At 71.2% G+C, this 27,796-nt stretch overlaps 1 protein-coding gene across 1 annotated transcript in view; it reads left to right on the forward strand.

Annotated features, from left to right (window-relative positions):
- The window catches only part of mbtps2 (membrane-bound transcription factor peptidase, site 2), a 194,774-nt gene that overhangs the window by 35,160 nt on the left and 131,818 nt on the right, over window positions 1-27,796 (forward strand). The gene's annotated exons all lie outside the window — the stretch shown is intronic.

Consider the following 27,796-nt stretch of genomic DNA (forward strand, 5'->3'; position numbering starts at 1 on the left):
ACTCCTCCCCGCAACCCCCAACTCCCCCCCGCAACCCCCAACTCCACCCGCAACCCCCAACTCCCCCCCGCATCCCCCAACTCCCCCCCGCATCCCCCAACTCCCCCCCGCATCCCCCAACTCCCCCCCGCATCCCCCAACTCCCCCCGCATCCCCCAACTCGCCCCCCGCATCCCCCAACTCGCCCCCCGCATCCCCCAACTCGCCCCCCGCATCCCCCAACTCGCCCCCCGCATCCCCCAACTCCCCCCCCGGATCCCCCAACTCCCCCCCGGATCCCCCAACTCCCCCCCGCATCCCCCAACTCCCCCCCCGCATCCCCCAACTCCCCCCCCCGCATCCCCCAACTCCCCCCCCCCCGCATCCCCCAACTCCCCCCCCCCCCCGCATCCCGCAACTCCCCCCCCCCCCGCATCCCCCAACTCCCCCCCCCCCCGCATCCCAACTCCCCCCCCCCCGCATCCCCCAACTCCCCCCCCCTCTCCCCCCCGCATCCCCCAACTCCCCCCCCCCCCATCCCCCAACTCCCCCCCCCCCCGGCATCCCCCAACTCCCCCACCCCCCCGTCCCCCAACTCCCCCACCCCCCCATCCCCCAACTCCCCGTCCCCAACTCCCGTCCCCCAACGCCCCCAACTCCCCCCCCCCCCGTCCCCGTCCCCCAACTCCCATCCCCCAACTCCCATCCCCCAACTCCTGTCCCCCAACTCCCGTCCCCCCAACTCCTGTCCCCCAACTCCACACCTCCGTCCCCGTCCCCAAACTCCCCCCCCACATCTCCACCCCCGTCCCCCATCTCCCCCACTCCCCCCATCCCCACTCCTCCCATCCCCAACCCCTCCCACCCCCCAACACCCCACCCATCCCCCCAACTCCCTCCCATCCCCCAACTCCTCCCGTCCCCCAACTCCCCCGTCCCCCAACTCCCCCCGGCCCCAACTCCCCCGTCCCCCAACGTCCCCCCCCGCAACCCCCAACTCCCCCCCGCAACCCCCAACTCCCCCCCGCAACCCCCAACTCCACCCCGCAACCCCAACTCCACCCCGCAACCCCCAACTCCCCCCCCCCGCATCCCCCAGCTCCCCAACCCCCCCCGTCCCCCAACTCCCCACCCCCCGTCCCCCAACACCCCCGTCCCCCAACACCCCCGTCCCCCAACACCCCCGTCCCCCAACTCCCCCGTCCCCCAACTCCCCCCGTCCCCCAACTCCCCCCCCCGCAACCCCCAACTCCCCCCCCCCCGCAACCCCCAACTCCCCCCCCCCCGCAACCCCCAACTCCCCCCCGCAACCCCCAACTCCCCCCCGCAACCCCCAACTCCCCCCCGCAACCCCCAACTCCACCCCGCAACCCCCAACTCCCCCCCGCATCCCCCAACTCCCCCCCGCATCCCCCAACTCCCCCCCGCATCCCCCAACTCCCCCCCGCATCCCCCAACTCCCCCCCGCATCCCCCAACTCCCCCCCGCATCCCCCAACTCGCCCCCCGCATCCCCCAACTCGCCCCCCGCATCCCCCAACTCGCCCCCCGCATCCCCCAACTCGCCCCCCGCATCCCCCAACTCCCCCCCCCCCGGATCCCCCAACTCCCCCCCGCATCCCCCAACTCCCCCCCCCGCATCCCCCAACTCCCCCCCCCCGCATCCCCCAACTCCCCCCCCCCCCCGCATCCCCAACTCCCCCCCCCCCCGCATCCCCCAACTCCCCCCCCCCCGCATCCCCCAACTCCCCCCCCCCGCATCCCCCCAACTCCCCCCCCCCCGCATCCCCAACTCCCCCCCCCCCCCCCCCGCATCCCCCAACTCCCCCCCGCCTCCCCCCCGCATCCCCCAACTCCCCCCCCCCCCATCCCCCAACTCCCCCCCCCCCGGCATCCCCCAACTCCCCCACCCCCCCGTCCCCCCAACTCCCCCACCCCCCCCATCCCCCAACTCCCCGTCCCCAACTCCCGTCCCCCAACGCCCCCCAACTCCCCGCCCCCCAACTCCCCCCCCCCCCGTCCCCGTCCCCCAACTCCCATCCCCCAACTCCTGTCCCCCAACTCCCGTCCCCCAACTCCTGTCCCCCAACTCCACACCTCCGTCCCCGTCCCCAAACTCCCCCCCCACATCTCCACCCCCCGTCCCCCAACTCCCCCCCATCCCCCAACTCCCCCCCCATCCCCCAACTCCCTCCCATCCCCCAACTCCCTCCCGTCCCCCAACTCCCTCCCGTCCCCCAACTCCCCCCATCCCCCAACTGCCCCCGTCCCCCAACTCCCCCCCCGTCCCCCAACTCCCCCTCGTCCCCTAACTCCCCCCCCCGTCCCCCAACTCCCCCCCCGTCCCCCAACTCCCCCCCCCCCCCCCCCAACTCCCCCCCCCCCCGTCCCGAACTCCCCCCCCGTCCCCCAACTCCCCCCCCCCCCGGTCCCCCAACTCCCCCGTCCCCCAACTCCCCCCGTCCCCCAAATCTCCCCCCCGTCCCCCAAATCTCCCCCCCCGTCCCCCAACTCCCCCCCGTCCCCCAACTTCCCCCCCCCCAACTTCCCCCCCCCGTCCCCCAACTTCCCCCCCCCGTCCCCCAACTTCCCCCCCCCGTCCCCCAACTCCCCCCCCGTCCCCCAACTCCCCCCGTCCCCCAACTTCCCCCCCCCCGTCCCCCAACTTCCCCCCCACCCCGTTCCCCCAACTCCCCCCCCGTCCCCCAACTCCCCCCCCCCGTCCCCCAACTCCCCCCCCCGTCCCCCAACTCCCCCCGTCCCCCAACTCCCCCACCCCCGTCCCCCAACTCCCCCCCCCCGGTCCCCCAACTCCCCCCCCATCCCCCAACTCCCCCCCCGTCCCCCAACTCCCCCCCCCGTCCCCCAACTCCCCCCCGTCCCCCAACTCCCCCCCGTCCCCCAACTCCCCCCGTCCCCCAACTCCCCCCATCCCCCAACTCCCACCCCCTGTACCCCAACTCCACCACGTCCCCAACTCCCCCCCCCCCCCCGTCCCCCAACTCCCCCCCCGTCCCCCAACTCCCCCCCCGTCCCCCAAGTCCCCCCCCGTCCCCCAACTCCCCCCCGTCCCCCAACTCCCCCCCCCGTCCCCCAACTCCCCCCCCGTCCCCCCAACTCCCCCCCCGTCCCCAACTCCCCCCGTCCCCCAACTCCCCCCCCCCCCGTCCCCCAACTCCCCCCCCTCCCCCCGTCCCCAACTCCCCTCCCCCCGTCCCCCAACTCCCCCCCCCCGTCCCCCAACTCCCCCCCCGTCCCCCAACTCCCCCCCCGTCCTCCAACTCCCCCCCCATCCCCCAACTCCCCCCCCCGTCGCCCAACTCCCCCCCCCCCCGTCCCCCAACTCCCCCCCCGTCCCCCAACTCCCCCCCGTCCCCCAACTCCCCCCCCGTCCCCCAACTCCCCCCCCGTCCCCCAACTCCCCCCCCGTCCCCCAACTCCCCCCCCCCCGTCCCCCAACTCCCCCCCCCCCGTCCCCCAACTCCCCCCCCGTCCCCCAACTCCCCCCCCGTCCCCCCAACTCCCCCCGTCCCCCAACTCCCCCCCCCCCCGTCCCCAACTCCCCCCCCCGTCCCCCAACTCCCCCCCGTCCCCCAACACCCCCCGTCCCCCAACTCCCCCCCCCCCGTCCCCAACTCCCCCCGTCCCCCAACTCCCCCCCCCGTCCCCCAACTCCCCCCCCCGTCCCCCAACTCCCCCCCCGTCCCCCAACTCCCCCCCGTCCCCCAACTCCCCCCGTGCCCCAACTCCACCCAACTCCCCCCCCCCGTCCCCCAACTCCCACCCCCTGTACCCCAACTCCACCACATCCCCCAACTCCACCCAACTCCCCCCCCCACTCCCTCCCGTCCCTCAACTCCTCCCCCATCCCTCAACTCCCCCCCCATCCCCAACTCCCCCGTCCCACACCCCCCGTCCCCCAACACACCCCCCGTCCCCCAACACACCCCCCGTCCCCCAACACACCCCCCCGTCCCCCAACACACCCCCCGTCCCCCAACACACCCCCCGTCCCCCAACACACCCCCCCGTCCCCCAACACACCCCCCATCCCCCAACAGTCCCCCGTCCCCCAACACACCCCCCGTCCCCCAACTCCCCGCCCCCGTCCCCCAACTCCCGCCCCCGTCCCCCAACTCCCGCCCCCGTCCCCCAACTCCCCCCCCGTCCCCCAACTCTCCCCCCGGCCCCCAACTCCCCCCCGGCCCCCAACTCCCCCCGGCCCCCAACTCCCCCCGGCCCCAACTCCCCCGGCCCCCAACTCCCCCCGGCCCCCAACTCCCCCCGGCCCCCAACTCCCCCCCTCCCGTCCCCCAACTCCCCACCGTCCCCGTCCCCCAACTCCCCACCCCCTCCAATTCCCACCTCCCCCAACTCCCCCCCCCCCCCCCCCGTCCCCCAACACACCCCCGTCCCCCAACACCCCCCCGTCCCCCAACACCCCCCCCTCCCCCAACACCCCCCCCGTCCCCCAACACACCCCCCGTCCCCCAACACACCCCCCCGTACCCCCACACACCCCCCGTGCCCCCACACACCCCCCGTACCCCCAACACACCCCCCGTCCCCCAACACACCCCCCGTCCCCCAACACACCCCCCGTCCCCCAACACACCCCCCGTCCCCCAACACACCCCCGTCCCCCAACACACCCCCCGTCCCCCAACACACCCCCCGTCCCCCAACACACCCCCCGTCCCCCAACACACCCCCCGTCCCCCAACACACCCCCCGTCCCCCAACACACCCCCCGTCCCCCAACACACCCCCGTCCCCCAACACACCCCCCGTCCCCCAACACACCCCCCGTCCCCCAACACACCCCCCGTCCCCCAACACACCCCCCGTCCCCCAACACACCCCCCGTCCCCCAACACACCCCCCGTCCCCCAACACACCCCCCGTCCCCCAACACACCCCCCGTCCCCCAACACACCCCCGTCCCCCAACACACCCCCCGTCCCCCAACACACCCCCCGTCCCCCAACACACCCCCCGTCCCCCAACACACCCCCCGTCCCCAACACACCCCCCGTCCCCCAACACACCCCCCGTCCCCCAACACACCCCACGTCCCCCAACACACCCCCCGTCCCCCAACACACCCCCCCGTCCCCAACACACACCCCGTCCCCAACACACACCTCGTCCCCCAACTCCCCACCGTCCCCGTCCCCCAACTCCCCACCCCCCTCCAACTCCCCCCGTCCCCCAACACACGCCCCGTCCCCCAACACACGCCCCGTCCCCCAACACACCCCCCGTCCCCCAACACACACCCCCGTCCCCAACACCCCCCCGTCCCCCAACACCCCCCCCGTCCCCCAACACCCCCCCGTCCCCCAACACCACCCCCGTCCCCCAACACACCCCCCGTCCCCCAACACACCCCCCGTCCCCCAACACACCCCCCGTCCCCCAACACACCCCCCGTCCCCCAACACACCCCCCGTCCCCCAACACACCCCCCGTCCCCCGACACCCCCCGTCCCCCGACACACCCCCCGTCTCCCAACACACCCCCCCGTCTCCCAACACACCCCCCGTCTCCCAACACACCCCCGTCCCAACACACCCCCCGTCTCCCAACACACCCCCCGTCCCCCAACACACCCCCCGTCCCCCAACACACCCCCCGTCCCCCAACACACCCCCCGTCCCCCAACACACCCCCCGTCCCCCAACACCCCCCCCCGTCCCCACACCCCCCCCGTCCCCCAACACCCCCCCCGTCCCCCTACACCCCCCCCGTCCCCCAACACCCCCCCCGTCCCCCAACACCCCCCCCGTCCCCCAACACCCCCCCCCGTCCCCCAACACCCCCCCCGTCCCCCAACACCCCCCCCGTCCCCAACACCCCCCCCCGTCCCCCAACACCCCCCCCCGTCCCAAACACACCCCCCGTCCCCCAACACACCCCCGTCCCCCAACACACCCCCCGTCCCCAACACACCCCCCCGTCCCCCAACTCCCGCCCCCCGTCCCCCAACTCCCCCCCCCCGTCCCCCAACTCCCCCCCCCGTCCCCCAACTCCCCCCCCGTCCCCCAACTCCCCCCAGCCCCAACTCCCCCCCCGGCCCCAAACTCCCCCGGCCCCCAACTCCCCCCGGCCCCCAACTCCCCCGGCCCCAACTCCCCCGGCCCCCAACTCCCCCCCGGCCCCCAACTCCCCCCCTCCCGTCCCCCAACTCCCCACCGTCCCCGTCCCCCAACTCCCCACCCCCCTCCAATTCCCACCTCCCCCAACTCCCCCCCCCCCCCGTCCCCCAACACCCCCCCGTCCCCCAACACCCCCCCGTCCCCCAACACCCCCCCCCTCCCCCAACACCCCCCCCCTCCCCCAACACCCCCCCCGTCCCCCAACACACCCCCCGTCCCCCAACACACCCCCCGTACCCCACACACCCCCCGTGCCCCCACACACCCCCCGTACCCCCAACACACCCCCGTCCCCCAACACACCCCCCGTCCCCCAACACACCCCCCGTCCCCCAACACACCCCCCGTCCCCCAACACACCCCCGTCCCCCAACACACCCCCGTCCCCCAACACACCCCCCGTCCCCCAACACACCCCCCGTCCCCCAACACACCCCCCGTCCCCCAACACACCCCCCGTCCCCCAACACACCCCCCGTCCCCCAACACACCCCCCGTCCCCCAACACACCCCCCGTCCCCCAACACACCCCCCGTCCCCCAACACACCCCCCGTCCCCCAACACACCCCCCGTCCCCCAACACACCCCCCGTCCCCCAACACACCCCCCGTCCCCCAACACACCCCCCGTCCCCCAACACACCCCCCCGTCCCCCAACACACCCCCCGTCCCCAACACACCCCCCGTCCCCCAACACACCCCCCGTCCCCCAACACACCCCCCGTCCCCCAACACACCCCCCGTCCCCAACACACCCCCCGTCCCCCAACACACCCCCCGTCCCCCAACTCCCCACACCCCCCGCCCCCCAACTCCCCCCCCGCCCCCCAACTCCCCCCCCCGTCCCCCAACTCCCCCCCCGTCCCCCAACTCCCGCCCCCGTCCCCCAACTCCCGCCCCCGTCCCCAACTCCCGCCCCCGTCCCCCAACTCCCCCCCCCGTCCCCCAACTCCCCCCCCGTCCCCCAACTCTCCCCCCAGCCCCCAACTCCCCCCCCGGCCCCCAACTCCCCCCGGCCCCCAACTCCCCCCGGCCCCCAACTCCCCCCGGCCCCCAACTCCCCCCGGCCCCAACTCCCCCCGGCCCCCAACTCCCCCCGGCCCCCAACTCCCCCCCTCCCGTCCCCCAACTCCCCACCGTCCCCGTCCCCCAACTCCCCACCCCCCTCCAATTCCCACCTCCCCCAACTCCCCCCCCCCCCCCGTCCCCCAACACACCCCCGTCCCCCAACACCCCCCCGTCCCCCAACACCCCCCCCTCCCCCAACACCCCCCCCGTCCCCCAACACACCCCCCGTCCCCCAACACACCCCCCGTACCCCCACACACCCCCCGTGCCCCCACACACCCCCCGTACCCCCAACACACCCCCCGTCCCCCAACACACCCCCCGTCCCCCAACACACCCCCGTCCCCCACACACCCCCCGTCCCCCAACACACCCCCGTCCCCCAACACACCCCCCGTCCCCCAACACACCCCCCGTCCCCCAACACACCCCCCCCTCCCCCCGTCCCCAACACACCCCCCGTCCCCCAACACACCCCCCGTCCCCCAACACACCCCCGTCCCCCAACACACCCCCCGTCCCCCAACACACCCCCGTCCCCCAACACACCCCCCGTCCCCCAACACACCCCCCGTCCCCCAACACACCCCCGTCCCCCAACACACCCCCCGTCCCCCAACACACCCCCCGTCCCCCAACACACCCCCCGTCCCCCAACACACCCCCCGTCCCCCAACACACCCCCCGTCCCCCAACACACCCCCCGTCCCCCAACACACCCCCCGTCCCCCAACACACCCCCCGTCCCCCAACACACCCCCCGTCCCCCAACACACCCCCCGTCCCCCAACACACCCCCCGTCCCCCAACACACCCCCCGTCCCCCAACACACCCCCCGTCCCCCAACACACCCCACGTCCCCCAACACACCCCCGTCCCCCAACACACCCCCCGTCCCCCAACACACACCCCGTCCCCAACACACACCTCGTCCCCCAACTCCCCACCGTCCCCGTCCCCCAACTCCCCACCCCCCTCCAACTCCCCCCGTCCCCCAACACACGCCCCGTCCCCCAACACACGCCCCGTCCCCCAACACACCCCCCGTCCCCCAACACACACCCCCGTCCCCCAACACCCCCCCCGTCCCCCAACACCCCCCCCGTCCCCCAACACCACCCCCGTCCCCCAACACACCCCCCGTCCCCCAACACACCCCCCGTCCCCAACACACCCCCCGTCCCCCAACACACCCCCCGTCCCCCAACACACCCCCCGTCCCCCAACACACCCCCCGTCCCCCGACACACCCCCCGTCCCCCGACACACCCCCCGTCTCCCAACACACCCCCCCGTCTCCCAACACACCCCCCCGTCTCCCAACACACCCCCCGTCTCCCAACACACCCCCGTCTCCCAACACACCCCCCGTCTCCCAACACACCCCCCGTCTCCCAACACACCCCCCGTCCCCCAACACACCCCCCGTCCCCCAACACACCCCCCGTCCCCCAACACACCCCCCGTCCCCCAACACACCCCCCGTCCCCCAACACCCCCCCCCGTCCCCCAACACCCCCCCCGTCCCCCAACACCCCCCCCGTCCCCCAACACCCCCCCCGTCCCCCAACACCCCCCCCGTCCCCCAACACCCCCCCCCGTCCCCCAACACCCCCCCCGTCCCCAACACCCCCCCCGTCCCCCAACACCCCCCCCGTCCCCCAACACCCCCCCCGTCCCCCAACACCCCCCCCGTCCCCAAACACACCCCCCGTCCCCCAACACACCCCCCGTCCCCCAACACACCCCCCGTCCCCCAACACACCCCCCGTCCCCCAACTCCCGCCCCCGTCCCCCAACTCCCCCCCCGTCCCCAACTCCCCCCCCCGTCCCCCCAACTCCCCCCCCGTCCCCCCAACTCCCCCCAGCCCCCATCTCCCCCCCCGGCCCCAAACTCCCCCCGGCCCCCAACTCCCCCCGGCCCCCAACTCCCCCCGGCCCCCAACTCCCCCCGGCCCCCAACTCCCCCCGGCCCCCAACTCCCCCCCTCCCGTCCCCCAACTCCCCACCGTCCCCGTCCCCCAACTCCCCACCCCCCTCCAATTCCCACCTCCCCCAACTCCCCCCCCCCCCCGTCCCCCAACACCCCCCCGTCCCCCAACACCCCCCCGTCCCCCAACACCCCCCCCTCCCACCAACCCCCCCCGTCCCCCAACACACCCCCCGTACCCCCACACACCCCCCGTGCCCCCACACACCCCCCGTACCCCCAACACACCCCCCGTCCCCAACACACCCCCGTCCCCCAACACACCCCCCGTCCCCCAACACACCCCCCGTCCCCCAACACACCCCCCGTCCCCCAACACACCCCCCGTCCCCCAACACACCCCCCGTCCCCCAACACACCCCCCGTCCCCCAACACACCCCCCGTCCCCCAACACACCCCCCGTCCCCAACACACCCCCCGTCCCCCAACACACCCCCCGTCCCCCAACACACCCCCCGTCCCCCAACACACCCCCCGTCCCCCAACACACCCCCCGTCCCCCAATACACCCCCGTCCCCCAACACACCCCCCGTCCCCCAACACACCCCCCGTCCCCCAACACACCCCCCGTCCCCCAACACACCCCCCGTCCCCCAACACACCCCCCGTCCCCCAACACACCCCCCGTCCCCCAACACACCCCCCGTCCCCCAACACACCCCCCGTCCCCCAACACACCCCCCGTCCCCCAACACACACCCCGTCCCCCAACACACACCCCGTCCCCCAACTCCCCACCGTCCCCGTCCCCCAACTCCCCACCCCCCTCCAACTCCCCCCGTCCCCCAACACACGCCCCGTCCCCCAACACACGCCCCGTCCCCCAACACACGCCCCGTCCCCCAACACCCCCCCCCGTCCCCCAACACCCCCCCCGTCCCCCAACACCCCCCCCGTCCCCCAACACCACCCCCGTCCCCAACACACCCCCCGTCCCCCAACACACCCCCCGTCCCCCAACACACCCCCCGTCCCCCAACACACCCCCCGTCCCCAACACACCCCCGTCCCCCAACACACCCCCCGTCCCCCAACACACCCCCCGTCCCCCAACACACCCCCCGTCTCCCAACACACCCCCCCGTCTCCCAACACACCCCCCGTCTCCCAACACACCCCCCGTCTCCCAACACACCCCCCGTCTCCCAACACACCCCCCGTCTCCCAACACACCCCCCGTCCCCCAACACACCCCCCGTCCCCAACACACCCCCCGTCCCCCAACACACCCCCCGTCCCCCAACACACCCCCCGTCCCCCAACACCCCCCCCCGTCCCCCAACACCCCCCCCGTCCCCCAACACCCCCCCCGTCCCCAACAACCCCCCCGTCCCCCAACACCCCCCCCGTCCCCCAACACCCCCCCCGTCCCCCAACACCCCCCCCGTCCCCCAACACCCCCCCCCCGTCCCCCAACACCCCCCCCGTCCCCCAACACCCCCCCCGTCCCCCAACACCCCCCCCGTCCCCAAACACACCCCCCGTCCCCCAACACACCCCCCGTCCCCCAACACACCCCCCGTCCCCCAACACACACCCCCGTCCCCCAACACACCCCCGTCCCCCAACACACCCCCCGTCCCCCAACACACCCCCCCGTCCCCCAACACACCCCCCGTCCCCCAACACACCCCCCGTCCCCCAACACACCCCCCGTCCCCCAACACACCCCCCGTCCCCCAACACACCCCCCGTCCCCCAACACACCCCCCGTCCCCCAACACACCCCCCGTCCCCCAACACACCCCCCGTCCCCCAACACACCCCCCGTCCCCCAACACACCCCCCGTCCCCCAACACACCCCCGTCCCCCAACACACCCCCCGTCCCCCAACACACCCCCCGTCCCCCAACACACCCCCCGTCCCCCAACACACCCCCCGTCCCCCAACACACCCCCGTCCCCCAACACACCCCCCGTCCCCCAACACACCCCCCGTCCCCCAACACACCCCCCGTCCCCCAACACACCCCCCGTCCCCCAACACACCCCCCGTCCCCCAACACACCCCCCGTCCCCCAACACACCCCCCGTCCCCCAACACACCCCCCGTCCCCCAACACACCCCCCGTCCCCCAACACACCCCCCGTCCCCCAACACACCCCCCGTCCCCCAACTCCACCCCCGTCCCCCAACTCCCCCCGTCCCCGTCCCCAACTCCCCCCGTCCCCGTCCCCAACTCCCCCGTCCCCGTCCCCCAACTCCCCCCGTCCCCGTCCCCCAACTCCCCCCGTCCCCGTCCCCCAACTCACCCCCGTCCCCGTCCCCCAACTCACCCCCGTCCCCGTCCCCCAACTCCCCCCCCCCCCATCCCCCAACACCCCCCCGTCCCCCAACTTCCCCCCACCTTCCCCCAACCCCCCCCGTCCCCCAACCTCCCCCGTCCCCCAACTCCCCCGTCCCCCAACTCACCCGTCCCCCAACTCACCCGTCCCCCAACTCCCCCGTCCCCCAACTCCCCCGTCCCCCAACTCCCCCGTCCCCCCAACTCCCCCCCCGCAACCCCCAACTCCCTCCCGCACCCCCCAACTCCACCACCCCCCGTCCCCCAACTCCCCCGTTCCCCAACTCCCCCCCCCCGCCTCCCTCCTCCTCCTCCCTCCTCCTCCTCCCCCCTCCTCCCCCAACTCCCCCCCCCCCCCCCCGCATCCCCCAACTCCCCCACCCCTCCTCTTCCCGTCTCCCTCCTCCTCCCTTCTCCCTCCTCCCGTCTCCCTCCTCCTCCCTTCTCCCCCCAGCTCCCCAGTCTCGCCCCGCTCCCCAGTCTCGCCCCGCTCCCCAGTCTCGCCCCGCTCCCCAGTCTCGCCCCGCTCCCCAGTTTCGCCACGCTCCCCAGTCTCGCCCCGCTCCCCAGTCTCCCCCCGCTCCCCAGTCTCCCCCCGCTCCCCAGTCTCCCCCCGCTCCCCAGTCTCCCCCCGCTCCCCAGTCTCCCCGCTCCCCAGTCTCCCCCCGCTCCCCAGTCTCCCCCCGCTCCCCAGTCTCCCCCCGCTCCCCAGTCTCCCCCCGTTCCCCAGTCTCCCCCCGTTCCCCAGTCTCCCCCCGCTCCCCAGTCTCCCCCCGCTCCCCAGTCTCCCCCCGCTCCCCAGTCTCCCCCCGCTCCCCAGTCTCCCCCCGCTCCCCAGTCTCCCCCCGCTCCCCAGTCTCCCCCCGCTCCCCAGTCTCCCCCCGCTCCCCAGTCTCCCCCCGCTCCCCAGTCTCCCCCCGCTCCCCAGTCTCCCCCCGCTCCCCAGTCTCCCCCCGCTCCCCAGTCTCCCCCCGCTCCCCAGTCTCCCCCCGCTCCCCAGTCTCCCCCCGCTCCCCAGTCTCCCCCCGCTCCCCAGTCTCCCCCCGCTCCCCAGTCTCCCCCCGCTCCCCAGTCTCCCCCCGCTCTCCAGTCTCCCCCCGCTCCCCAGTCTCCCCCGCTCCCCAGTCTCCCCCCGCTCCCCAGTCTCCCCCCGCTCCCCAGTCTCCCCCCGCTCCCCAGTCTCCCCCCGCTCCCCAGTCTCCCCCCGCTCCCCAGTCTCCCCCCGCTCCCCAGTCTCCCCCCGCTCCCCAGTCTCCCCCCGCTCCCCAGTCTCCCCCCGCTCCCCAGTCTCCCCCCGCTCCCCAGTCTCCCCCCGCTCCCCAGTCTCCCCCCGCTCCCCAGTCTCCCCCCGCTCCCCAGTCTCCCCCCGCTCCCCAGTCTCCCCCCGCTCCCCAGTCTCCCCCCGCTCCCCAGTCTCCCCCCGCTCCCCAGTCTCCCCCCGCTCCCCAGTCTCCCCCCCGCTCCCCAGTCTCCCCCCGCTCCCCAGTCTCCCCCCGCTCCCCAGTCTCCCCCCGCTCCCCAGTCTCCCCCCCGCTCCCCAGTCTCCCCCCGCTCCCCAGTCTCCCCCCGCTCCCCAGTCTCCCCCCGCTCCCCAGTCTCCCCCCGCTCCCCAGTCTCCCCCCGCTCCCCAGTCTCCCCCCGCTCCCCAGTCTCCCCCGCTCCCCAGTCTCCCCCCGCTCCCCAGACTCCCCCCGCTCCCCAGCCTCTCCCCGCTCCCCAGCCTCTCCCCGCTCCCCAGCCTCTCCCCGCTCCCCAGCCTCCCCGCTCCCCAGCCTCCCCCCGCTCCCCAGCCTCCCCCCGCTCCCCAGCCTCCCCCCGCTCCCCAGCCTCCCCCCGCTCCCCAGCCTCCCCCCGCTCCCCAGCCTCCCCCCGCTCCCCAGCCTCCCCCGCTCCCCAGCCTCCCCCCGCTCCCCAGCCTCCCCCCCGCTCCCCAGCCTCCCCCCACTCCCCAGCCTCCCCCCGCTCCCCAGCCTCCCCCCGCTCCCCAGCCTCCCCCCGCTCCCCAGCCTCCCCGCTCCCCAGCCTCCCCCGCTCCCCAGCCTCCCCGCTCCGCAGCCTCCCCCGCTCCCCAGCCTCCCCGCTCCCCAGTCTCCCCGCTCCCCAGTCTCCCCCCGCTCCCCAGTCTCCCCCCGCTCCCCAGTCTCCCCCCCCTCCCCAGTCTCTCCCTCCTCCCCAGTCTCTCCCTCCTCCCCAGTCTCCCCCTCCTCCCCAGTCTCCCCCTCCTCCCCAGACTCCCCCTCCTCCCCAGACTCCCCCTCCTCCCCAGTCTCCCCCCAGTCAACCCCCTCCTCCCCAGTCTCCCCCCCCAGTCTCCCTCCTCCTCCCCAGTCTCCCTCCTCCTCCCCAGTCTCCCTCCTCCTCCCCAGTCTCCCCCCTCCTCCCCAGTCTCCTCCCCAGTCTTCCCCTCCTCCCCAGTCTCCCCCTCCTCCCCAGCCTCCCCCCTCCCTACCAGTCTCCCCCTCCTCCCCAGTCTTCCCCCTCCACCGCAGACGTCCCCCCTCCTCCCCAGTCTTCCCCCCCTCCTCCCCAGTCACTCCCCTCCTCCCCAGTCTCCCCCCCTCCTCCCCAGTCTCCCCCCTCCTCGCCAGTCTCTCCCTCCTCCCCAGTCTCCCCCTCCTCCCCAGTCTCCCCCTCCTCCCCAGACTCCCCCTCCTCCCCAGACTCCCCCTCCTCCCCAGACTCCCCCTCCTCCCCAGTCTCCCCCCAGTCACCCCCCTCCTCCCCAGTCTCCCCCCCCCAGTCTCCCTCCTCCTCCCCAGTCTCCCTCCTCCTCCCCAGTCTCCCTCCTCCTCCCCAGTCTCCCCCCTCCTCCCCAGTCTCCTCCCCAGTCTTCCCCTCCTCCCCAGTCTCCCCCTCCTCCCCAGCCTCCCCCCTCCCTACCAGTCTCCCCCTCCTCCCCAGTCTTCCCCCTCCACCGCAGACGTCCCCCCTCCTCCCCAGTCTTCCCCCCCTCCTCCCCAGTCACTCCCCTCCTCCCCAGTCTCCCCCCCCTCCTCCCCAGTCTCCCCCCTCCTCGCCAGTCTCCCCCCTCCTCGCCAGTCTCCCCCCTCCTCGCCAGTCTCCCCCTCCTCGCCAGTCTCCCCCCTCCTCGCCAGTCTCCCCCTCCTCGCCAGTCTCCCCCCTCCTCGCCAGTCTCCCCCCTCCTCGCCAGTCTCCCCCCTCCTCGCCAGTCTCCCCCTCCTCGCCAGTCTCCCCCCTCCTCGCCAGTCTCCCCCCTCCTCGCCAGTCTCCCCCCTCCTCGCCAGTCTCCCCCCTCCTCGCCAGTCTCCCCCCTCCTCGCCAGTCTCCCCCCTCCTCGCCAGTCTCCCCCCTCCTCGCCAGTCTCCCCCCTCCTCGCCAGTCTCCCCCCTCCTCGCCAGTCTCCCCCCCTCCTCGCCAGTCTTCCCCCTCCTCGCCAGTCTTCCCCCTCCTCGCCAGTCTTCCCCCTCCTCGCCAGTCTCCCCCCTCCTCGCCAGTCTCCCCCCTCCTCGCCAGTCTCCCCCCTCCTCGCCAGTCTCCCCCTCCTCGCCAGTCTCCCCCTCCTCGCCAGTCTCCCCCCTCCTCGCCAGTCTCCCCCCTCCTCGCCAGTCTCCCCCCTCCTCGCCAGTCTCCCCCCTCCTCGCCAGTCTCCCCCCTCCTCGCCAGTCTCCCCCCTCCTCGCCAGTCTCCCCCCTCCTCGCCAGTCTCCCCCCTCCTCGCCAGTCTCCCCCTCCTCGCCAGTCTCCCCCTCCTCGCCAGTCTCCCCCCTCCTCGCCAGTCTCCCCCTCCTCGCCAGTCTCCCCCCTCCTCGCCAGTCTCTTCTCCCCCCCTCGCCAGTCTCCCCCCCGCCTCCTCCCCAGTCTCCCCCGCCTCCTCCCCAGTCTCCCCCGCCTCCTCCCCAGTCTCCCCCCGCCTCCTCCCCAGTCTCTCCCCCTCCTCCCCAGACTCTCCCCCCCCACTCCTCCCCACTCTCCCCCCCACTCCTCCCAGTCTCTTCCCCCCCACTCCTCCCCAGTCTCTTCCCCCCCCACTCCTACCCAGTCTTCCTCCTCCTCCCCAGCAGTCTTCCCCCCCCTCCTCCCCAGCCTTCCCCCTTCCTCCGCAGTCTTCTTCCCCACCTTCTCCGCAGTCTTCTTCCCCCCTTCTCCGCAGTCTTCTTCCCCGCTTTCTCCGCAGTCTTCTTCCCCCCCACCTCCCCAGTCTTCCCCCCACCTCCCCAGTCTTCCCCCCTCCTCCCCAGTCTTCCCCTCCTCCCCAGTCTCCCCCTCCTCCCCAGTCTCCTCCCCAGTCTCCCCCTCCTCCCCAGTCTCCCCCTCCTCCCCAGTCTCCCCCCCGCTCCCCAGTCTCCCCCGCTCCCCAGTCTCCCCCCGCTCCCCAGTCTCCCCCCGCTCCCCAGTCTCCCCCGCTCCCCAGTCTCCCCCGCTCCCCAGTCTCCCCCCGCTCCCCAGTCTCCCCCCGCTCCCCAGTCTCCCCCCGCTCCCCAGTCTCCCCCGCTCCCCAGTCTCCCCCGCTCCCCAGTCTCCCCCCGCTCCCCAGTCTCCCCCCGCTCCCCAGTCTCCCCCCGCTCCCCAGTCTCCCCCCGCTCCCCAGTCTCCCCCCGCTCCCCAGTCTCCCCCCGCTCCCCAGTCTCCCCCGCTCCCCAGTCTCCCCCCGCTCCCCAGTCTCCCCCCGCTCCCCAGTCTCCCCCGCTCCCCAGTCTCCCCCCGCTCCCCAGTCTCCTCCCGCTCCCCAGTCTCCCCCCGCTCCCCAGCCTCCCCCGCTCCCCAGTCTCCCCCCTGCTCCCAGTCTCCCCCCGCTCCCCATTCTCCCCCGCTCCCCATTCTCCCCCGCTCCCCATTCTCCCCCGCTCCCCATTCTCCCCCGCTCCCCATTCTCCCCCGCTCCCCATTCTCCCCCGCTCCCCATTCTCCCCCGCTCCCCATTCTCCCCGCTCCCCATTCTCCCCCGCTCCCCATTCTCCCCCGCTCCCCATTCTCCCCCGCTCCCCATTCTCCCCCGCTCCCCATTCTCCCCCGCTCCCCATTCTCCCCCGCTCCCCATTCTCCCCCGCTCCCCATTCTCCCCCGCTCCCCATTCTCCCCCGCTCCCCATTCTCCCCCGCTCCCCATTCTCCCCCGCTCCCCATTCTCCCCCGCTCCCCATTCTCCCCCGCTCCCCATTCTCCCCCGCTCCCCATTCTCCCCCGCTCCCCATTCTCCCCCGCTCCCCATTCTCCCCCGCTCCCCATTCTCCCCGCTCCCCAGTCTCCCCGCTCCCCACTCCCCAGTCTCCCCGCTCCCCAGTCTCCCCCGCTCCCCAGTCTCCCCGCTCCCCAGTCTCCCCGCTCCCCCGCTCCCCAGTCTCCCCGCTCCCCCGCTCCCCAGTCTCCCCCGCTCCCCAGTCTCCCCCGCTCCCCAGTCTCCCCCGCTCCCCAGTCTCCCCCGCTCCCCAGTCTCCCCCTCCTCCCCAGTCTCCCCCTCCTCCCCAGTCTCCCCCTCCTGCCCAGTCTCCCCCTCCTGCCCAGTCTCCCCCCCTGCCCAGTCTCCCCCTCCTGCCCAGTCTCCCCCTCCTCCCCAGTCTCCCCCTCCTCCCCAGTCTCCCCCTCCTCCCCAGTCTCCTCCCCAGTCTCCCCCCTCCTCCCCAGTCTCCCCCCCCCTCCCCAGTCTCCCCCCCCTCCCCAGTCTCCCCCCCCAGTCTCCCTCCTCCTCCCCAGTCTCCCCCCTCCTCCCCAGTCTACCCCCCAGTCTCCCCCTCCTCCCCAGTCTCCCCCTCCTCCCCAGCCTCCCCTCCCTACCAGTCTCCCCCTCCTCCCCAGTCTTCCCCCTCCACCGCAGACGTCCCCCCTCCTCCCCAGTCTTCCCCCCTCCTCCCCAGTCACTCCCCTCCTCCCCAGTCTCCCCCCCTCCTACCCAGTCTCCCCCCCCTCCTCGCCAGTCTCCCCCCTCCTCGCCAGTCTCCCCCCTCCTCGCCAGTCTCCCCCCTCCTCGCCAGTCTCCCCCCTCCTCGCCAGTCTCCCCCCTCCTCGCCAGTCTCCCCCCTCCTCGCCAGTCTCCCCCCTCCTCGCCAGTCTCCCCCCTCCTCGCCAGTCTCCCCCCTCCTCGCCAGTCTCCCCCCTCCTCGCCAGTCTCCCCCCTCCTCGCCAGTCTCCCCCCTCCTCGCCAGTCTCCCCCCCTCCTCGCCAGTCTCCCCCCTCCTCGCCAGTCTCCCCCCTCCTCGCCAGTCTCCCCCCTCCTCGCCAGTCTCCCCCCTCCTCGCCAGTCTCCCCCCTCCTCGCCAGTCTCCCCCCTCCTCGCCAGTCTTCCCCCTCCTCGCCAGTCTCCCCCCTCCTCGCCAGTCTCCCCCCTCCTCGCCAGTCTCCCCCCTCTTCGCCAGTCTCCCCCCTCCTCGCCAGTCTCCCCCCTCCTCGCCAGTCTCCCCCCACCTCGCCAGTCTCCCCCCTCCTCGCCAGTCTCCCCCCTCCTCCCCAGTCTCTTCCCCCCCCACTCCTCCCCAGTCTCTTCCCCCCCCACTCCTACCCAGTCTTCCTCCTCCTCCCGAACAGTCTTCCCCCCCTCCTCCCCAGCCATCCCCCTTCCTCCGCAGTGTTCTTCCCCACCTTCTCCGCAGTGTTCTTCCCCACCTTCTCCGCAGTGTTCTTCCCCACCTTCTCCACAGTCTTCTTCCCCACCTTCTCCGCAGTCTTCTTCCCCCCTTCTCCGCAGTCTTCTTCCCCCCTTCTCCGCAGTCTTCTTCCCCGCTTTCTACGCAGTCTTCTTCCCCCCCACCTCCCCAGTCTTCCCCCCCACCTCTCCAGTCTTCCCCCCTCCTGCCCAGTCTTCCCCCCTCCTGCCCAGTCTTCTTCCCCCCCTCTCCTCACCCCCCTCTCCTCCCTAGTCTTCTCCTACCCCCTCCTCCCCAGACTTCTTCCTCCCTCCTCCCCAGTCTTCTTCCCCCCTCTCCGCCCCAGTTTTCTTACCCCCTCCTCCCCATTCTACTTCCCCCCCCAGTCTTCTTCCCCCCTCCTCCCCAGTCTTCTTTACCCCTCCTCCCCAGTCTCCCCCTCCTCCCCAGTCTCCCCCTCCTCCCCAGTCTCCCCCTCCTCCCCAGTCTCCCCCTCCTCCCCAGTCTCCCCCCTCCTCCCCAGTCTCCCCCCAGTCACCCCCCTCCTCCCCAGTCTCCCCCCCCTCCCCAGTCTCCCCCCCAGTCTCCCTCCTCCTCCCCAGTCTCCCCCCTCCTCCCCAGTCTCCCCCCCCAGTCTCCCCCTCCTCCCCAGTCTCCCCCTCCTCCCCAGCCTCCCCCTCCCTACCAGTCTCCCCCTCCTCCCAGTCTTCCCCCTCCACCGCAGACGTCCCCCCTCCTCCCCAGTCTTCCCCCCCTCCTCCCCAGTCACTCCCCTCCTCGCCAGTCTCCCCCCTCCTCGCCAGTCTCCCCCCTCCTCGCCAGTCTCCCCCCTCCTCGCCAGTCTCCCCCCTCCTCGCCAGTCTCCCCCCTCCTCGCCAGTCTTCCCCCTCCTCGCCAGTCTCCCCCCTCCTCGCCAGTCTCCCCCCTCCTCGCCAGTCTCCCCCCTCTTCGCCAGTCTCCCCCCTCCTCGCCAGTCTCCCCCCACCTCGCCAGTCTCCCCCCTCCTCGCCAGTCTCCCCCCTCCTCCCCAGTCTCTTCCCCCCCCACTCCTCCCCAGTCTCTTCCCCCCCCACTCTTACCCAGTCTTCCTCCTCCTCCCCAACAGTCTTCCCCCCCTCCTCCCCAGCCATCCCCCTTCCTCCGCAGTGTTCTTCCCCACCTTCTCCGCAGTGTTCTTCCCCACCTTCTCCGCAGTGTTCTTCCCCACCTTCTCCACAGTCTTCTTCCCCACCTTCTCCGCAGTCTTCTTCCCCCCTTCACCGCAGTCTTCTTCCCCCCTTCTCCGCAGTCTTCTTCCCCGCTTTCTCCGCAGTCTTCTTCCCCCCCACCTCCCCAGTCTTCCCCCCCACCTCTCCAGTCTTCCCCCCTCCTGCCCAGTCTTCCCCCCTCCTGCCCAGTCTTCTTCCCCCCCTCTCCTCACCCCCCTCTCCTCCCTAGTCTTCTCCTACCCCCTCCTCCCCAGACTTCTTCCTCCCTCCTCCCCAGTCTTCTTCCCCCCTCTCCGCCCCAGTTTTCTTACCCCCTCCTCCCCATTCTACTTCCCCCCCCAGTCTTCTTCCCCCCTCCTCCCCAGTCTTCTTTACCCCTCCTCCCCAGTCTCCCCCTCCTCCCCAGTCTCCCCCTCCTCCCCAGTCTCCCCCTCCTCCCCAGTCTCCCCCTCCTCCCCAGTCTCCCCCCTCCTCCCCAGTCTCCCCCCAGTCACCCCCCTCCTCCCCAGTCTCCCCCCCTCCCCAGTCTCCCCCCCAGTCTCCCTCCTCCTCCCCAGTCTCCCCCCTCCTCCCCAGTCTCCCCCCCCAGTCTCCCCCTCCTCCCCAGTCTCCCCCTCCTCCCCAGCCTCCCCCTCCCTACCAGTCTCCCCCTCCTCCCCAGTCTTCCCCCTCCACCGCAGACGTCCCCCCTCCTCCCCAGTCTTCCCCCCCTCCTCCCCAGTCACTCCCCTCCTCCCCAGTCTCCCCCCTCCTCCCCAGTCTCCCCCCCCCTCCTCGCCAGTCTCCCCCCTCCTCGCCAGTCTCCCCCCTCCTCGCCAGTCTCCCCCCTCCTCGCCAGTCTCCCCCCTCCTCGCCAGTCTCCCCCCTCCTCGCCAGTCTCCCCCCTCCTCGCCAGTCTCCCCCCTCCTCGCCAGTCTCCCCCCTCCTCGCCAGTCTCCCCCCTCCTCGCCAGTCTCCCCCTCCTCGCCAGTCTCCCCCCTCTTCGCCAGTCTCCCCCCTCCTCGCCAGTCTCCCCCCTCCTCGCCAGTCTCCCCCCACCTCGCCAGTCTCCCCCCTCCTCGCCAGTCTCCCCCCTCCTCCCCAGTCTCTTCCCCCCCCCACTCCTCCCCAGTCTCTTCCCCCCCACTCCTACCCAGTCTTCCTCCTCCTCCCCAGCAGTCTTCCCCCCCCTCCTCCCCAGCCTTCCCCCTTCCTCCGCAGTGTTCTTCCCCACCTTCTCCGCAGTGTTCTTCCCCACCTTCTCCACAGTCTTCTTCCCCACCTTCTCCGCAGTCTTCTTCCCCCCTTCACCGCAGTCTTCTTCCCGCCTTCTCCGCAGTCTTCTTCCCCGCTTTCTCCGCAGTCTTCTTCCCACCCACCTCCCCAGTCTTCCCCCCACCTCCCCAGTCTTCCCCCCTCCTGCCCAGTCTTCCCCCCTCCTGCACAGTCTTCTTCCCCCCCGCTCCTCACCCCCCTCTCCTCCCCTCTCCTCCCTAGTCTTCTCCTACCCCCTCCTCCCCAGACTTCTTCCTCCCTCCTCCCCAGTCTTCTTCCCCCCTCTCCGCCCCAGTCTTCTTCCCCTCCTCCCCAGTCTTCTTTCCCCTCCTCCCCAGTCTTCTTCCCGCCCCCTCCTCCCCAGTCTTATTCCCCTCTCCTCCCCAGTCTTCTTCCCCCCTCCTCCCCAGTCTTCTCCCCCCCACCTCCCCAGTCTTCTTCTCCCCCCTCCTCCCCAGTCTTCTTCCACCCCTCCTTCCCAGTCTTCTTCCCCCCTCCTCCCCAGTCTTCTCCCCCCCACCTCCCCAGTCTTCTTCTCCCCCCTCCTCCCCAGTCTTTTTCTCCCCCCCTCCTCCCCAGTCTTTTTCTCCCCCCCTCCTCCCCAGTCTTCTTCCACCCCTCCTCCCCAGTCTTTTTCTCCCCCCTCCTCCCCAGTCTTTTTCTCCCCCCCTCCTCCCCAGTCTTCTTCCACCCCTCCTCCCCAGTCTTCTTCCACCCCTCCTCCCCAGTCTTCTTCCACCCCTCCTCCCCAGTCCTCTTCCCCCCTCCTCCCCAGTCTCCTTCTCCCCCATCCTCCCCAGTCTTCTTCTCCCCCCTCCTTCCCAGTCTTCTTCCACCCCTCCTTCCCAGTCTTCTTCCACCCCTCCTCCCCAGTCTTCTTCCACCCCTCCTCCCCAGTCTCCTTCCACCCCTCCTCTCCAGTCTTCTTCCCCCCTCCTCCCCAGTCTTCTTCCCCCCTCCTCCCCAGTCTTCTTCCCCCCCTCCTCCCCAGTCTTCTTCCCCCCTCCTCCCCAGTCTCCTTTCCCCCTCCTCCCCAGTCGTCTTCCCCCCTCCTCCCCAGTCTTCTTCCCCCCTCCTCCCCAGTCTTCTTCCCCCCTCCTCCCCAGTCTTCTTCCCCCCTCCTCCCCAGTCTTCTTCCCCCCTCCTCCCCAGTCTTCTTCCCCCCTCCTCCCCAGTCTTCTTCCCCCCTCCTCCCCAGTCTTCTTCCCCCCTCCTCCCCAGTCTTCTTCCCCCCTCCTCCCCAGTCTTCTTCCCCCCTCCTCCCCAGTCTTCTCCCCCCTCCTCCCCAGTCTTCTTCTCCCCCCTCCTCCCCAGACTTCTTCTTCCCCCCTCCTCCCCAGTCTTCTTCTTCCCCCCTCCTTCGCAGTCTTCTTCCCCCCCTCCTCCCCAGTCTTCTTCTCCCCCCTCCTCCCCAGTCTTCTTCTCCCCCCTCCTCCCCAGTCTTCTTCTCCACCCTCCTCCCCAGTCTTCTTCTCCCCCCTCCTCCCCAGTCTTCTTCTGCCCCCCTCCTCCGCAGGCTTCTTCCCCCCTCCTCCCCAGTCTTCTTTCCCCCCTCCTCCCCAGTCTTCTTTCCCCCCTCCTCCCCAGTCTTCTTTCCCCCCTCCTCCCCAGTCTTCTTCCCCCTCCTCCCCAGTCTTCTTCCCCTCTCCTCGCCAGTCTTCTTCTCCCCCTCCTCCCCAGTCTTTTTCCCCCCTCCTCCTCAGTCTTCTCCTCCCATCCTCCCCAGTCTTCTTCTCCCCCCTCCTCCCCAGTCTTCTTCCACTCCTCCTGCCCAGTCTTCTTCTCCCCCATCCTCCCCAGTCTTCTTCCCGCCCCCTCCTCCCCAGTCTTCCCCCTTCCTCTGCAGTCTTCTTCCCCACCTTCTCCGCAGTGTTCTTCCCCACCTTCTCCGCAGTGTTCTTCCCCACCTTCTCCGCAGTGTTCTTCCCCACCTTCTCCGCAGTCTTCTTCCCCCCTTCTCCGCTGTCTTCTTCCCCCTTCTCCGCAGTCTTCTTCCCCCTTCTCCGCAGTCTTCTTCCCCGCTTTCTCCGCAGTCTTCTTCCCCCCCACCTCCCCAGTCTTGCCCCCTCCTGCCCAGTCTTCTTCCCCCCCTCTCCTCACCCCCTCTCCTCCCTAGTCTTCTCCCCACACCTCCCCAATCTTTTTCTCCCCCCTCCTCCCCATTCTTCTCCCCTTCTCCCCAGTCTTCTTCCCCCCTCCCCAGTCTTCTTCCTCCCTCCTCCCCAGTCTTCTTCCTCCCTCCTCCCCAGTCTTCTTCCTCCCTCCTCCCCAGTCTTCTTCCTCCCCTCTCCTCCCCAGTCTTCTTCCCCCCTCCTCCCCATTCTACTCCCCCCCCTCCCCAGTCTTCTTCCCCCCTCCTCCCCAGTCTTCTTCCCCCTCCTCCCCAGTCTTCTTCCCCCTCCTCCCCAGTCTTCTTCCCCCTCCTCCCCAGTCTTCTTGCCCCCTCCTCCCCAGTCTTCTTCCCCCCTCCTCCCCAGTCATCTTGCCCCCTCCTCCCCAGTCTTCTTTCCCCTCCTCCCCAGTCTTCTTCCCCTCCTCCCCAGTCTTCTTCCCCCCTCCTCCCCATTCTTCTTCCCCCTCCCCCCATTCTTCTTCCCCCTCCCCAGTCTTCTTCCCGCCCCCTCCTCCCCAGTCTTATTCCCCTCTCCTCCCCAGTCTTCTTCTCCCCCTCCTCCCCAGTCTTCTTCTCCCCCCTCCTCCCCAGTCTTTTTCTCCCCCCTCCTCCCCAGTCTTCTTCCACCCCTCCTCCCCAGTCCTCTTCCCCCCTCTCCCCAGTCTTCTCCCCCCTCCTCCCCAGTCTTCTTCCCCCCCTCCTCCCCAGTCTTCTTCCCCCCTCTTCCCCAGTCTTCTTCCCCCCTCCTCCCCAGTCTTCTTCCCCCCTCCTCCCCATTCTTCCCCCCTCCTCCCCAGTCTTCTTCCCCCCTCCTCCCCAGTCTTCTTCCCCCCTCCTCCCCAGTCTTCTTCCCCCTCCTCCACAGTCTTCTTCCCCCTTCCTCCCCAGTCTTCTTCTCCCCCCTCCACCCCAGTCTTCTTCTCCCCCCCTCCTCCCCAGTCTTCTTTTCCCCCTCCTCCCCAGTCTTCTTCTTCCCCCCTCCTCCACAGTCTTCTTCCCCCCTCCTCCCCAGTCTTCTTCTCCCCCCTCCTCCCCAGTCTTCGTCCCCCTCCTCCCCATTCTTTCCCCCTCCTCCCCAGTCTTCTTCCCCCCTCCTCCCCATTCTTCTTCCCCCTCCCCAGTCTTCTTCCCGCCCCCTCCTCCCCAGTCTTATTCCCCTCTCCTCCCCAGTCTTCTTCCCCCTCCTCCCCAGTCTTCTTCCTCCTCCTCCCCAGTCTTCTTCTCCCCCCTCCTCCCCAGTCTTCTTCTCCCCTCCTCCCCAGTCCTCTTCCCCCCTCTCCCCAGTCTTCTTCTCCCCCCTCCTCCCCAGTCTTCTTCTCCTCCCCAGTCTTCTTCCCCCCTCCTCCCCAGTCTTCTTACCCACCTCCTCCCCAGTCTTCTTCTCCCCCCTCCTCCCCAGTCTTCTTCTTCCCCCCCTCCTCCGCAGTCTTCTTCCCCCCCTCCTCCCCAATCTTCTTCTCCCCCGCCTTCTCCCCAGCCTTCTTCCCCCCTCCTCCCCAGCCTTCTTCCCCCTCCTCCCCAGTCTTCTTCCCCCCTCCTCCCCAGTCTTCTTCCCCCCTCCTCCCCAGTCTTCTGCCCCCCTCCTCCCCAGTCTTCTGCCCCCCTCCTCCCCAGTCTTCTGCCCCCCTCCTCCCCAGTCTTCTTCCCCCCTCCTCCCCAGTCTTCTTCCCCCTCCTCCCCAGTCTTCTTCCCCCTCCTCCCCAGTCTTCTTCCCCCCTCCTCCCCAGTCTTCTTCCCCCCTCCTCCCCAGTCTTCTTCCCCCCGCCTCCCCAGTCTTCTTCCCCCCTCCTCCCCAGTCTTCTTCCCCCCCTCCTCCCCAGTCTTCTTCCCCCCTCCTCCCCAGTCCTCTTCCCCCCTCCTCCCCAGTCTTCTTCCCCCCTCCTCCCCAGTCTTCTTCTCCTCCCTCCTCCCCAGTCTTCTTCTCCCCCCTCCTCCCCAGTCTTCTTCTTCCCCCCTCCTCCGCAGTCTTCTTCCCTCCCTCCTCCCCAGTCTTCTTCCCCCCTCCTCCCCAGTCTTCTTCCCCCCTCCTCCCCAGTCTTCTTCTTCCCCTTCCTCCGCAGTCTTCTTCCCCCCCTCCTCCCCAATCTTCTTCTTCCCCCCCTCCTCCCCAATCTTCTTCTTCCCCCCTCCCCGCCAGTCTTCTTCTCCCCCTCCTCCCAGTCTTCTTCTCCCCCCTCCTCCCCAGTCTTCTTTCCCCCCTCCTCCCCAATCTTCTCCCCCCTCCTCCCAATCATCCTCTCCCCCCCTCCTCCCCAGTCTTCTTCCCCCCCCTCCTCCCCAGTCTTCTTCCCCCCCCCTCCTCCCCAGTCTTCTTCCCACCCTCCTCCCCAGTCTTCTTCCCCCCCTCCTCCCCAGTCTTCTTCCCCCCCTCCTCCCCAGTCTTCTTCCCCCCCTCCTCCCCAGTCTTCTTTTCCCCCCTCCTCCCCAGTCATCTTCTCCCCCCCTCCTCCCCAGTCTTCTTCCCCCCTCCTCACCAGTCTTCTTCCCCCTCTCCTCCCCATTCTTCTTCTCCCCTCTCCTCCCAATACTTCTTCCACCCTCCTCCCCAGTCTTCTTTCCCCCCCTCCCCAGTCTTCTTTCCCCCCCTCCTCCCCAGTCTCATTTCCCCCCTCCTCCCCAATCTTCTTCTCCCCCCTCCTCCCCAGTCTTCTTCTCCCCCCTCCTCCCCAGCCTTCTTCTCCTCCCCAGTCTTGTTTCTTCCCTCCTCGCCAGTATTCTTCTCCCCCCCTCCTCCCCAGTCTTCTTTCCCCCCTCCTCCCCAGTCTTCTTCTCCCCCCCCCTCCTCCCCAGTCTTCTGTCGCCCCTCCTCCCCAGTCTTCTTCTCCCCCCCCCCTCGTCCCCAGTCTTCTTCCCCCCTCCTCCCCATTCTTCTTCCCCCTCCCCCCATTCTTCTTCCCCCTCCCCAGTCTTCTTCCCGCCCCCTCCTCCCCAGTCTTATTCCCCTCTCCTCCCCAGTCTTCTTCTCCCCCTCCTCCCCAGTCTTCTTCTCCCCCCTCCTCCCCAGTCTTTTTCTCCCCCCTCCTCCCCAGTCTTCTTCCACCCCTCCTCCCCAGTCCTCTTCCCCCCTCTCCCCAGTCTTCTCCCCCCTCCTCCCCAGTCTTCTTCCCCCCCTCCTCCCCAGTCTTCTTCCCCCCTCTTCCCCAGTCTTCTTCCCCCCTCCTCCCCAGTCTTCTTCCCCCCTCCTCCCCATTCTTCCCCCCTCCTCCCCAGTCTTCTTCCCCCCTCCTCCCCAGTCTTCTTCCCCCCTCCTCCCCAGTCTTCTTCCCCCTCCTCCACAGTCTTCTTCCCCCTTCCTCCCCAGTCTTCTTCTCCCCCCTCCACCCCAGTCTTCTTCTCCCCCCCTCCTCCCCAGTCTTCTTTTCCCCCTCCTCCCCAGTCTTCTTCTTCCCCCCTCCTCCACAGTCTTCTTCCCCCCTCCTCCCCAGTCTTCTTCTCCCCCCTCCTCCCCAGTCTTCGTCCCCCTCCTCCCCATTCTTTCCCCCTCCTCCCCAGTCTTCTTCCCCCCTCCTCCCCATTCTTCTTCCCCCTCCCCAGTCTTCTTCCCGCCCCCTCCTCCCCAGTCTTATTCCCCTCTCCTCCCCAGTCTTCTTCCCCCTCCTCCCCAGTCTTCTTCCTCCTCCTCCTCAGTCTTCTTCTCCCCCCTCCTCCCCAGTCTTCTTCTCCCCTCCTCCCCAGTCCTCTTCCCCCCTCTCCCCAGTCTTCTTCTCCCCCCCTCCTCCCCAGTCTTCTTCTCCTCCCCAGTCTTCTTCCCCCCTCCTCCCCAGTCTTCTTACCCACCTCCTCCCCAGTCTTCTTCTCCCCCCTCCTCCCCAGTCTTCTTCTTCCCCCCCTCCTCCGCAGTCTTCTTCCCCCCCTCCTCCCCAATCTTCTTCTCCCCCGCCTTCTCCCCAGCCTTCTTCCCCCCTCCTCCCCAGCCTTCTTCCCCCTCCTCCCCAGTCTTCTTCCCCCCTCCTCCCCAGTCTTCTTCCCCCCTCCTCCCCAGTCTTCTGCCCCCCTCCTCCCCAGTCTTCTGCCCCCCTCCTCCCCAGTCTTCTTCCCCCCTCCTCCCCAGTCTTCTTCCCCCTCCTCCCCAGTCTTCTTCCCCCTCCTCCCCAGTCTTCTTCCCCCCTCCTCCCCAGTCTTCTTCCCCCCTCCTCCCCAGTCTTCTTCCCCCCGCCTCCCCAGTCTTCTTCCCCCCTCCTCCCCAGTCTTCTTCCCCCCCTCCTCCCCAGTCTTCTTCCCCCCTCCTCCCCAGTCTTCTTCCCCCCTCCTCCCCAGTCTTCTTCCCCCCTCCTCCCCAGTCTTCTTCTCCTCCCTCCTCCCCAGTCTTCTTCTCCCCCCTCCTCCCCAGTCTTCTTCTCCCCCCCTCCTCCGCAGTCTTCTTCCCCCCTCCTCCCCAGTCTTCTTCCCCCCTCCTCCCCAGTCTTCTTCCCCCCTCCTCCCCAGTCTTCTTCTTCCCCTTCCTCCGCAGTCTTCTTCCCCCCTTCCTCCCCAATCTTCTTCTTCCCCCCCTCCTCCCCAATCTTCTTCTTCCCCCCCCCGCCAGTCTTCTTCTCCCCCTCCTCCCAGTCTTCTTCTCCCCCCTCCTCCCCAGTCTTCTTTCCCCCCTCCTCCCAAATCTTCTCCCCCCTCCTCCCAATCATCCTCTCCCCCCCTCCTCCCCAGTCTTCTTCCCCCCCCTCCTCCCCAGTCTTCTTCCCCCCCCCCTCCTCCCCAGTCTTCTTCCCACCCTCCTCCCCAGTCTTCTTCCCCCCTCCTCCCCAGTCTTCTTCCCCCCCTCCTCCCCAGTCTTCTTCCCCCCCCCTCCTCCCCAGTCTTCTTTTCCCCCCTCCTCCCCAGTCATCTTCTCCCCCCCTCCTCCCCAGTCTTCTTCCCCCCTCCTCACCAGTCTTCTTCCCCCTCTCCTCCCCATTCTTCTTCTCCCCTCTCCTCCCAATACTTCTTCCACCCTCCTCCCCAGTCTTCTTTCCCCCCCTCCCCAGTCTTCTTTCCCCCCCTCCTCCCCAGTCTCATTTCCCCCCTCCTCCCCAATCTTCTTCTCCCCCCTCCTCCCCAGTCTTCTTCTCCCCCCTCCTCCCCAGCCTTCTTCTCCTCCCCAGTCTTGTTTCTTCCCTCCTCGCCAGTATTCTTCTCCCCCCCTCCTCCCCAGTCTTCTTTCCCCCCTCCTCCCCAGTCTTCTTCTCCCCCCCCCCCTCCTCCCCAGTCTTCTGTCGCCCCTCC

Source organism: Scyliorhinus torazame, chromosome 8, assembly GCF_047496885.1.
Source record: "Scyliorhinus torazame isolate Kashiwa2021f chromosome 8, sScyTor2.1, whole genome shotgun sequence".
Lineage (NCBI taxonomy): Eukaryota > Metazoa > Chordata > Chondrichthyes > Carcharhiniformes > Scyliorhinidae > Scyliorhinus > Scyliorhinus torazame.